The sequence below is a fragment of the Stegostoma tigrinum genome, chromosome 4 (genome assembly GCF_030684315.1).
Source record: "Stegostoma tigrinum isolate sSteTig4 chromosome 4, sSteTig4.hap1, whole genome shotgun sequence".
Classification (NCBI taxonomy): Eukaryota; Metazoa; Chordata; class Chondrichthyes; order Orectolobiformes; family Stegostomatidae; genus Stegostoma; species Stegostoma tigrinum.
In genome coordinates this window covers 109,440,221-109,452,519 of record NC_081357.1, presented here as the reverse complement: position 1 = coordinate 109,452,519, position 12,299 = coordinate 109,440,221, and positions in this window count along the sequence as shown.

The following is a 12,299-nucleotide window of genomic DNA, read 5'->3' as shown; positions in this document are numbered from 1 at the left end:
GGCACTGTGAGGCAGCTTTGCTAACCACTGAACCACCATGCCACCCCGTATCGTATCTGTGATCCTGGGAGTATTCAAATTATGAGGGATGAAACTTCAGTTGGAATCCACATGGGGTGAGTCTGAGCCGGAGGCAATCACTGGGGAATGTGATCAGAGATAATGGCAACTGCAGATGCTGGAGAATCCGAAATAACAAAGTGTGGAGCTGGATGAACGCAGCAGGCCAAGCAGCATCTTAGGAGCACAAAAGCTGATGTTTCGGGTAAAAACCTTTTCCGATTAAGGGTTCAGGCCCAAAAAGTCAACTTTTAAGCTCCTAAGATGTAGCTTGGCCTGCTGCGTTCATCCAGTTCCACACTTTGTTAACTGGGGAATGTGATATGGCTGTGGAAATGAGTTTTAATAAAGACTTGGTCAAACACCAGGATTGACAGTAAAATTAATGTTGGTGGACAAGAAGAAAGATTGGAACAGAAATCCCGTTGGAGAGGGGAGCAGAGCTTATTCAAGGTGGCCATGCTTCGTAAAGATGTGTTTGTGAGTTAGATACTAAATAAGAACCGAAAGAACTGCAGATGCTGAAAATCAGGAACAAAAAAACAGTTGCTGGAAGCTCAGCAGGTCTGGCAGCATCTGTGAAGAAAAAGTCAGAGTTAACATTTTGGGTCCTGTCAAACTTCCTCAGAACTGGTCACCAGACCCAAATCGTTAATTCTGATTTTTTCTTCACAGATGCTGCTAGACCTGCCGAGCTTTCAGCAACTTCTCTTTTTGTAACTTTCTTCTTATGTTGCTTCTGTGCAGTAACATAAATGTTAGTTCTTCAGTAAAGAAGCAACCCAGGTCAACATTGCAATTTCATTCTTACACTGGTCATAGGGCTTATTTTCAAAAACAGAGGTGAGTAAACATAACCTATAACTTTACATTTTGACTCAGCCACCCACTGTTATATACAAGATAATTGTATTTTAGTAGAGTTCACGTCCATATTTTAGTGAGAGTTTTATATCAGTATTTTCATTCTATAAAATGTAGATCTCACTGTGTACCAATTCCTCATATTTACACAATCAATTCATGCCCAATTAACCCTTAACAAATATATCATGCATTCCCACATGCCATTAGATCTCAAGAAATTCTTCAGACCATATTAGATGTTAATCTGCTTCAGTTTATAAACTATATGCAGACTATAAGCTAATTGAAATCACTCACCATGAATGTAATACCCATCTAGCATGCATCACAGATTTCCTGATTTGTACAATGCCCAACAGTACCCCTACTGTTTGGTGGTTTCTAAACACCTCCCATGTCTTTCCTCTTGCTGGTCCTCAACTCCAACCAAAACAGATCTATGTCTTGATCATTTGAACAAATTTCCCCTCTCGCTAATGCACTGATCTCCTTGATGAAGAATGTTCTTGAATATTCGATTCTCCATCTTGATCACCTCTAGCCATATTTCTGGAATAGTCATTAAATCACACCCACTCACTTCAACCAGTACCTTCAAATCAGTAACTTTGCAAGCATTCAAAGGCAGCACCTTTTATTCTACCTTTTTCAACATTATTCTGCGTTCTGATCCTATTTCATTTTTCCTCTGGTTTGTCTGTCTTCTGAATTCTGACATTTCTACCATCTGTCACCAGTTTTACTTCCCTCCAATGTGTGCCCTTTCTCTCTCATGTTGCCAGCCAACTGCCAATCTATTTAGAATGACCCCGAAGGTTGTAGAAAATCTCCCTGAGGTAACCTTCTTCCATGTCCTGCTAAGGTGCAATCTGACCATCCCGCACAGGTCCTATCTACTTCAGAACCTCTCCCAATGTCTCAGAAATCTACTGTCCTGCCACCTTGCCCCGGTTTTTCAGTCACATGTTTAATTGCTATTTCCATGCACACCGGCATATCAGAATAGAAGTAATCTTGAGATTACTGCTTTTGAAGTCTTCATTTTTAATCTCCTTCATAGTTCCCTAAAATCTGTTTTCAGGTGAAATGGAGAGGTGGAGGGCTGGTGTGAGGGATGATAAAGACCAATGTTTTTAGTACCTGCATGGGTAATGATCTGGCTGTTCACGCTCTGCCAGAGAAATATCTTTCAGTCATGGTGTTACATCTCAGAACCTGGCACCAGGATGGCAGCATTCCATCCTGGAGTCATACCCACAGCCAAATAGAAACACCGCTCTTTTTCCCAACTCACAAATCTCCTATCACTACTGTTCTGTCACTTTTCTGTGCAGCTGAACGATCTGTCACACCACAGTCAAGGCTATGACTGCATTTTTCTGAGACACCACCACCCTCACCAGTATCAAGAATGGAAAGCTGAATAGCAAGGAAGATTGTCTCAGGCTACTCCTGCACTAGCCTGCCTGGTTCTTGTTAGCTGGTCTGGCAGTCAATGATTCTCTATGCCCTTCTATGCTTGTAACATTTGATGTGACCATCTGCTTAAATGTGCAAGGTGTGTAATTTTATCTTGCTGATGTACTGCAGTGATTCTAGCCACATTTGAGCTGAGAAACTCAGTTTGAAATTTGTTTGGCTGGACCATTTGGTGTATCCATGTGCTCCCAAATGCCACAGGCTGTATATTTCTGTTGGCTGAGCTTTCCTACCACATCTTAACTTTATAAATTATTATTCTAAGCAGAATATCTTATTTGTAGAATTGAAGAGTAATACACCAAGCAGTTCTGTCCGCTACACTAATATAGGAAACAATATTGACGTGTGAAAAAATAGGCAAAAACGAAAGAAAAGAACACTTCCTCCCCTCCTCGACAAAATCTGCTGACTCTGCTTGAAATTTTTATTCCAAAGGACCAAGCAAATTCTCGAAGGATCAATATGAGTTGATGCTTTGTGATTTGAATCTTGGCCATTAAATAATGCTGCTACCCTGGTGCCAGGACCTGCATTGATATCAGTTCTCCCTGGAATAATATTTGGACTGCTGCTTCACAGCGCCAGGAACCCCGGGTTCGACTCCACCCTCAGACAACTGTCTGTGTAGAGTTTGCATGTTCTCCCGGTTTCTGTGTGGGTTTCCTTCAGGTGCTCCAGTTTCCTCCCAAAGTCTAAAGATGTGCATGTTAGGTGGATTGGCCATGCTAAATTAACCTTGGTGTTCAGGGATGTGTAGATTAGGTGGGTTACAGGGGAATGGGTCTGGGTGGGATGCTCTGAAGGTCAGTGTGGACTTGTTGGGCCGAAGAGTCTTTTGTCCACAGTGTAGGGATTCTATGATTTATAATCTGTGATGGTCTAAATGCATCAGTCCACTCCAGGCAAAAGATCTTTGCCACCATGTCACCTCTGGGAAATGCCTAAAGTGCAAATGGAGCACAACACTGCAATACAATGAGGCTTTGTATCAGATCATGTGCTTTCCATCTGTGAAATAAGAGTTCAGCAGAGGAAAATTGGCCAATACACTTTTGTGATGTGTTGTTCATACTGCTATTTAGTATTCTCAGCTGGAAGCAATGTCCTCATGAATCTTGACTGAAGACCAGTTCAGGTTCAATGCAGGACCTCATGCATGAGGCACTAGATATATCTGCTGCATTTGGAAACTGAACTGCGTTATGGAACAACCTCATAAGAAAACAGTAGAAATAAAGGGCAGAAAAACAAAGTTATAAATTTAATGTTTAACTCTGTATGAATATATCAACTCACTAATAATTCAGACATCAGTCAGTTCAATTACTTTAAACACAAACCCTTTGGGTGAAAATAAGTAATGAAAGTACATATAAAATGTAATTTGTTATTTTTACTCACTATTCTGCATTGAAATAGGGGCAATTAGAAGAGATCACCAAAATTGAGTAAAAATAATTCTTCCTATATTTAACAATAAATGGAATATTGTGACAGTTTTGGCATTTCCAGAATGAATGAATGTCGACACATCTGGCAGAAAACCATTTAGCACATATTAAAAACAAAGAAAATATGCGAATTTCACAATTTCGAATTATGATGGAATTGAACCACTGCAAGTTTAAATCTCCAAGGGAATAGAAATTCAAAATGGGTGATTTGAAAACCTAGTTACGTTACATAGAACTGAAAAGATTTGTATTCACTTGAACAAAATCAACACTGCTGAACAGCACAGGAATTTCAAAATGGTTCAACTAATTAATGGCTGTAGAATGAGTTATCTGAAGGATTAACACACAATGTTTGGAAGATTCCAACTTTAATGTTGAGCTGAAAGTAGAAAATGTAAAGAAGATTATTCAGCATTTCAAATGCATGAGTCAATGTTTCGGGTGTAACCCAATATTATTTCTGATAAGACTTTGTTCTAATGAAAGGTGACCTTTCATTTTGTTGAAGCGTTAATCAAATGTATATCTGCAACATTTTACTTTTAAGTTGTGTCTCAATTTCAGCCAATGTATCTTTTGCTCTCTTTATAACAATAATTTGAGTAAACACTAATTTCATGGCAAGCAGTATTGTGTTCAAGGAACTTACTTGAAGATATTGGATGGTTACACATTGGTGAATCTTTTTGATGTAATTCTTCACTGTCAATGATATACTGCATAATGCCATGATCAACTAATCTATTAAACTGAACGATGGTAGAAAAACAAAGGAAAGGAATATACAAACATGAATGTAAACCACTTCTGAAGTAGGTGCCAGCTCAGAACATTTGATATTTGAGTTGAATTCACAGTGGAAGAAATACCTACAGTATTTGGAAAACTGTACGTTTCCTGAAATTCCCCTTAAATCCCAACCAACGTATTAGCCAATCTGTGAGTGAAAACATCAGGTGGAGAATACATTTGCCATTTCCAAACAATCCTCCTAAATGATACTAGGTATCCCTTATCGCTTACTCCGGAAAAGTTCTTATTGTCCTCCAGAATATTCAGAAACTATGCCAGGAACAGCTCTGTACTAATCTCCCATTTGTGGATGGCAGAGCATTTGTTCATTTATTATAAAAGTGGGGAAAGGGAGCACTCCAGGACAAGTGTCTCCAAACATCAGGGATTCTATAGCCCATATTTTATATAAATCTCAAAGGATTGATACTGAAAATTTCCATATGTGATACCTACTGTGATGATGTCATAGGGACTTGTAGGCAGAACAGATTAGTATCTTGATCGAGTGATATCTTACAGCTGACCTACCTCAAAGTCTCTGCAACTATGTCTATTTTATCAAAATAATCTGTAGCCAATTGCGAACATGCAAAAAATGATATCTTGCTAATTGCAAGAGACTCTTCTAGTCAGATCAAGGAGTGCTCTCTCTCTCTCTCAATTACTCCAGAGCAGCAGGCTTGTGGTCTCCTATACTGAAAGAGCACAGTAGCAACACTTTGATCATCAGCAGCAGCTCTAACAGCACATGTGTGGAATGTCTACGTAATACTCAGACCTTCTGCAGGTCGTGGCATATGGTCAATGCAGTTACATGCAGTGAGAGCAGCTAACCAAGTGGTGAATGTAGGGGTCTAGGCAAAGTGTAGGACTTAATCACTGGAAGATCTAAATAGGCTTTTTTAAACAATAAAAAACAATGTGACAGAGCCCCTAAGCATGTGCTTATGTGTAAATTCACCCTTTGGGGAATCTAGCCAACCAGCTTATCTTCTCGCCCAGAATTCTTCGGTTCGCCTATTTTGTCTCAACATCAGGAGTCTAAGGCATTCTCAAGGTACATTCTTAATTCACCACAGAAATGAAAATCAATCCTCCTGAAATCCCATTGGAAGGAAGCCTATGAAGGCTGGAGCTTAGCTTTAAGGCTGACATGCATGGCCTTTGGGTTTTGCAGGGCCATGATAATTCTGAAAATTATTCAATGTTTAAGGTTGAAAATGGAGGAGGGAGAAGTGAATGATCACTGTAGACTCTTTAGGAACAAGGACCCAACTACTGACATATAAATATTATCAAATATCTAGCTCAGTGGATCAAATTGATAAAAAATACTGACATTAAATATGGAAGCATACTGGGAGTAATTGAGGTATATCATTCACAATAAACAAAATTCAGATAGGTTTGGACCCATTTTCAAAATTGGCCAAATAAAAATGTCTGCTTAAACCCATTTTTGATTCACAAAAGACAATGACATTCTTTCAGAACAAGTCCCAAAACTGCTGAGATTTAGAATAAAGATGGGTAGCAGAATTCAACTGTTTCCTCCACTAATACAAAATTCAGAATAATGTATATGCCTCAAATTGCACCTGTTTTGACATTTTTATTTCTGTTCAGTTTTCACTGAAACTCATTTCGATGTCACCAAATGTAAACCTGGCATGAATTAATATAACTGTCCATTAAATGTAACTTTAATCCAAAAAATGTCTTAAAATAAAATTATGTAGTTAAGTGAAGCAACTAACTTTAGTTTGAAAATAACTGAAAAATATTTTTATCATGAAAATAAGTGTTCATAATCATTGCAGATCCGCTATATGCAAGCAACTAATGTTAAAATCCAGAAATGTTGGTTAAAAATGATAACCACTTTGCTGCTTATGCTGGACCATTCTTATCAGCTTCTGAGTGAATGAGAATGAATGATAATGTAGCCTTAAAGAGAATTTTGATCAAATTCTTTATGACTAAAATAATTAGTTAAAATAATTAATTTTATGGAGTTTATTTTTAAAACCTTAAAACTTGCACAAATTGTGGAAACTCCCAATGGTGATAAATTCAAACCGGGGGTAAACGGAAAGATTTATGATTAGTGCTGACTTCAAATGCGATTATTTAAACTCACAGAAAGCATTACAGAAAGCGAATGTGTAATACTGAATTCTCAGTGAAATGCAATGCAATGGAGTGGAATCTCGATTTGTGTACCTTAAAAACATGTCACAGAGGAATATCTTTAATGAAGGTATTTATCAATGGTAGTCTCAGTTTAGACTGTAAGCCTAATATTGGTAAGCTAGATTGCAATTTAATACTGAATATACCATTGCAATGCTGTTGCCAAGACAAGGTTGGCTAATACAATGATTTGCTTAAATTTTGTGTTTCCTATGGTTAAATTGGATTTTGTTGAACAGTCCAGTTAACTTATCAGAACATTGTATACTTAACCTTGCTATGTGTTTGCATACATGCTGTCATCTAAAGGATTATTAATTGCCTTTGGCCTCAGATGTTAAGCCTTGTGAAATACCTGACCAAGATGGAGTTTGAAGATCATTGTGGGGTAATTCACTGCTCGGGGTTAGCTGGGTACAGGTCCTGATGCACATATAACTCTGCCTCATGCAGTGGAAAATATGAATCCTGATGGTTATTTGTTGAAGCTTGGCAGAGCCTTCTTGGGGCGATTTAGCATGTCCGGTGGGGAATCACTTAAGATTTTCTTTTTAATGTTATCTTTAATTTCTGAAATCTAGGGTACTTTCCTAGCATGAAATCCTCTGGCAGGAACCATGTTTTCACATTTTTCCAGGCTTTCAGTGCCAAGAGTTTCAGTAATATGGAGAGAAGCTGGGTTCAGTTACAGTGGAGCAAGCACAATGGAGATATAATCGCAATGATCAACATTACAAAAGTTTTGATAGGCAAGTAAAAATTGGTTCCAATGGCAGAAAAATCAGTAATCAAAGGACTCAGATTTAAGATGATTGGGTAAGAAGAACTAAAGGATACATGAGAAGGTTTTCTTTTATTATGTTAAGAATTAATATGATCTGGAAAGTATTGCCTGAAAGCGTGGTAGAGTAGATTCAATAATAACTTTCCATATATTTAGCACACCTTTATTAACAAGGTAACAGAGGCAAAGTGAGCTGCTGGTCTCCTCTTGAACTGCGTGATTCTATGAGTATTCAGCAAGTGGAGTAGGTGCTAATATTTACATCATATGGATGCTAAAATTGGGCTCAGAGTTAAAAATCTTTCATGTTATTTTTTCCAAAAACTGTATGGGTCCAGTGACTGGTGTCTATCATGGCTGTAGAGAAATGATGGAAGTCATAAGCGGTTGTGTGATCCTGTTTAAGCATAACATGCCAAGTAGGGGAATAGAAATTCTAAAGCTATATACCAATAAACGTATATTTACATTTTATATATTTAATTTACAAAGTTTCTATTAGAGCACAACATTTGTGGAAATACTTCAATTGGCTTTGTTGTTTAAGGGTTATTAGGTCTGACATTGTGAGATAAAGACACACAATGGCAGTTGCTCCTAACAACCAGGAAAGCAATTTGCACCAACATGCTGCAGCTGGGAAATGGTCATCGTATGCAGAGCAGAAATTGCAGCATTTTTCACTTAGCTAAAAGTAAGCTTGATAAGATATAAGGCAATGGGTTTATGAAAAATTGACTAGGGATAAGTGATAAAAGATATATCAGAAACTTAATGCACTGGCTTACTTTGAATTTCAAATTGAGAAATTAATTAATCAATCGACATACTGCAGAAAAGAAATCATCTAATTCTGGGAACTGCCATCTACTATTTTCATTACATGCACGCACACTTAGATACACAATTTGTGTCTGATCTATCATGCACTGTTGTCATACAGATTCAGAGAATGTGCTTTAATTATGATATGAATAGAACCCAAAAATATTAGTGCAATATTATGTGAGGATAGACTGATAAAGTCTGTTTCCGAAACGAAGTGCAGTGGATAAAGCTGAGCTGGCCAACTTGGAGTTCTTTCTGATGTGCCATGCATTTTAATTCTCTTCAAATACACGTTTTGCCAATGCGTAGTGAATTCTCTGCAGAGTTTACACTGAAGTCATAATTAAGGTGACTGGTATGAATTGGAGATATTAGAACGAGAAAGGGAAATTGAGAGAAGATTTTATTTATAAACAAAAATTGTGCAATCATCCTAATGCACTGAACAACATAACATTAATTGGAAAATTATTTAATTTTGGCCGAGAATGAGTGATCCGCAGTACTTGCTGGGACAACAGAAAGGTTGTAGATTATATGCAATCGCCACAGTTATAATGCAAACTTGTTCTGCTCTGGGTCTGCAAATAATGAGGTAATTACTCAAATTTCCCAAACACTGCACCCTAGTGAATATCCATGCCAGGGAAGTAAATCTTAGGAATGAAGCAAACCTGATTTACATAAAAAAAACAAAAGAACATTGGAAAAACATGAGCAGATCAGGTAACATCTTTTCATCATAACTTGATGAAAAAACATTGCCCTCGGGTGGAGTGAATCTTTTCCTGGGTTCGGGAAAACCCAACCTTTTTGCACATTGCTAGGACGAATACAACAGGCTTGGCCCACAAGCGATATCACATGGATTCTTGTCTTTTGACACTAGGGTTGGGTTTGCAATGCAATTTGTGAGCCACAAACCAATGTGCAAGGAGTTTGGCTATAGTGGCAGACTGGTTAGGAGGCCAATGTCAGCATTCCAACAGATTAACATGAAACTAAAAAAAAGGACGCTGGCAATGTGTAACAAACAAGGACAGAAATGTGCTCCGAAAGAGAGTCACTTGACCAGGAACATTAACTCCATTTTCTCTTCGCAGACGCTACCAGACCTCCCGAGTTTCTCCAACAGTTTCTGTTATTATATGTTTTTACCAGAGTATCCCAGCTCTCACCAGTGTCAGAATGTCCCCTAACCCTTAGTTTTCATCTCCATCAACTTGTTGCCAGATTACGCCCAATCAGATCATGTGTGCTACCTCGATGAGCCCCATATATCCTCCATAGTTAAAAGGAATTGGAAAATATTTTACATTCCTCTTGAAAAGAAAATCTGTCACTATCAATTAAAATGCTCTGTGACATTAATACTGAAGGGAATATGGATTTTTCCGAGTTTATTAAGACGATTGTACTAATTCTAACCTAGTATCTATAAACCAGAAACTGGATCAAATGCACTGTATGTTATTAACCTGTCTTTAATTCTCAGACAAAGGGGATATATACAATGCTGAAACCCCAAGGTTTTGGAGTATATCCTTAGCTCAAGTTGTGGGTGTTGAGGTTGGTTGGCTGACTGAGCTGGTTTGTTTTTCGGCAGACGTTTTGTTACCATGCTTGGTAACATCCTCAGTGCAGCCTCTGATGCAGCGTCTGTGTATTTTCCTGCCTGGCTTTTAAACTCTGGCGTCCTCTGCAATGGATTGCCTCACAAAAGTGAAGGAGCTTTGCAGGTAGATGATGCCTGAATTGTTTAAAACAGTGGTTAGGCCACAGCTAGAGTATTGTGTGCAGTTCTGGAATCCATATTTTAGGAGGCTTCTGGCGGGATATACTAGGATATTGCCTGGGCTGGAGAGTTTCAGTTATGAAGCGAGAGATTGTACAGACTGGGATTGTTAAAACATCTCTGAATAGGTTGATTAGAAAATGGGTTAAATCATGAAAAAATAAATGGGCTGGACAGGAAAGAATGTTTCTTCTTAGTGGAGATATCAATCACAAAAGGGTGTAGATTTAAGGAAAGGGGCAGCAGGTTTAGAACGGATGTGGAATCTAAAACTCATTACCTGAAGGCGTGGTAAAGGTAGAAACTCTCATAATATTTAAGTCAGCTTTAGAGATACACGTGATGCTAAGGCATACGAAGTTATAAGCCAAGTGCTGGATAATGGGGTTAGAATAGTAAAGCGCTTGTTTGTGACTGGCACAGATTTGATGGGCCAAATGGTCTGTTCTGCGAACCTCTATGCCTCCATTTTTTTTGCTATATTATCATGTGATTTCTGGGGCTTCACTAAGAGGGTGTAGTTTGGTTTGAGCCTATCGTTGGCAAAGTGTGCAGGACTGAATTTGGAAGAAGTGCTTCTGAAATCCAGCCTTGTTTTCCTGCATCATTGTTGGCTGCACGGCCAGTAATGAGTTGTCCTCCCAGGAAATTACCTTTGAGCATGCTGCCTGCTTACCAGCAGGCAATGTCTAGAAGCGCCAATAAGAATGTTTTTAGGAAATAAGAGCTTTCTATCACCAAGCTGCAGCAACAATTCCTAATTTCAAGCTATGGCATACATCCCTAAGTCTGAGACACTTGCAATTGCACTGAAGTTTGTTGTTCCTTCTGGTGGTACCAAGGGAAGTGTACATGAGTTTGATGAAGAACAGTAGTTCTAACTGGAGAAGGTAATTGTCCCTTACACTTTTCATAACAGTTGAACGACTTATGCAAAACACAACCAGCTGATTATGGAAGAGAAATAATGCATAAAACTTTGCCATAGTGCCATGGAGTCTTACAGCATGGAAACAGACTATTTGGCCCAAGAAGTCCATGTCCAACATAATGCCAAACTAAACTAGTTCTGCCTGCCTGTTCCTGGCCCATATCCCTCCAAACCTTTCCTATTCATATACCTGTCGTAATGTCTTTGAAATGTTGTCATTGTACCCTCATCCACCACTTCTCCAGAAAGTTCATTCCATGCATGAATCACCCTCTGTGTGGAAAAAATGCCTTTCATATCTTTTTTAAATCTCTCCTCTCACATTAAAATTGTGCCCTCCTGTTTTGAAATCTCCCATCCTAGGGGAAAAAAAATCAACTGCTATTAACTCTATCTATACCGCTCATTATTTTATAAACTTCAATGCTATTTTCTGCAGGCTTGATGCAAAGATATCGTGGAGCTGATAGAGAATCCTTGGAGTGTTTTAATCATGAATGCTTCTTGGGCCACAGTATTACACCATGGTGAAAATAGCTTTATGATGCAGCAGTGCTGCTTAAAGGGATGCAGGAGCATACTTTTAATGGATTTCTACATCAGTAAATGCTTTCCAGCTCCTCAATCACTTCTTACACCATCATAGTTTAAATGTAATGAGAAAGAAGAGGAACTCACTGTCTGTAAATGAAAAGAATCAGATGCTGTTACAAATTGCTGAGGGCCATCAATCACTCTTAACTGATTAGTTGGCTTGGTCTTCTCAATAATCAAGGTAACACAGTCCTATTTGTCTGCACACTATCCCATTCCATCTCTACCTGGCTACGGTGATTCAGTTGCTGCTCATTCATCTGGTGAGAAGTTAATTACTCTTAAAGGGTGTATCTTCATCAAATGTCAAGGAGTCACTTTATATGCCATTTACTCGACCAGCAGTATTTGACACTTGGAACTGAAGGGTAGGCGCATAGGGTCACCGCATAGGCTACATAGCATTACACCCCAAAACAGAAGCATCCAATTAGAAAACTGAGACTCCAAATAAAAAAAACCTACAAAGAAAGCCCAAGCAACCTGAGTCAAAAGCATTGCTTTTAATCTGGG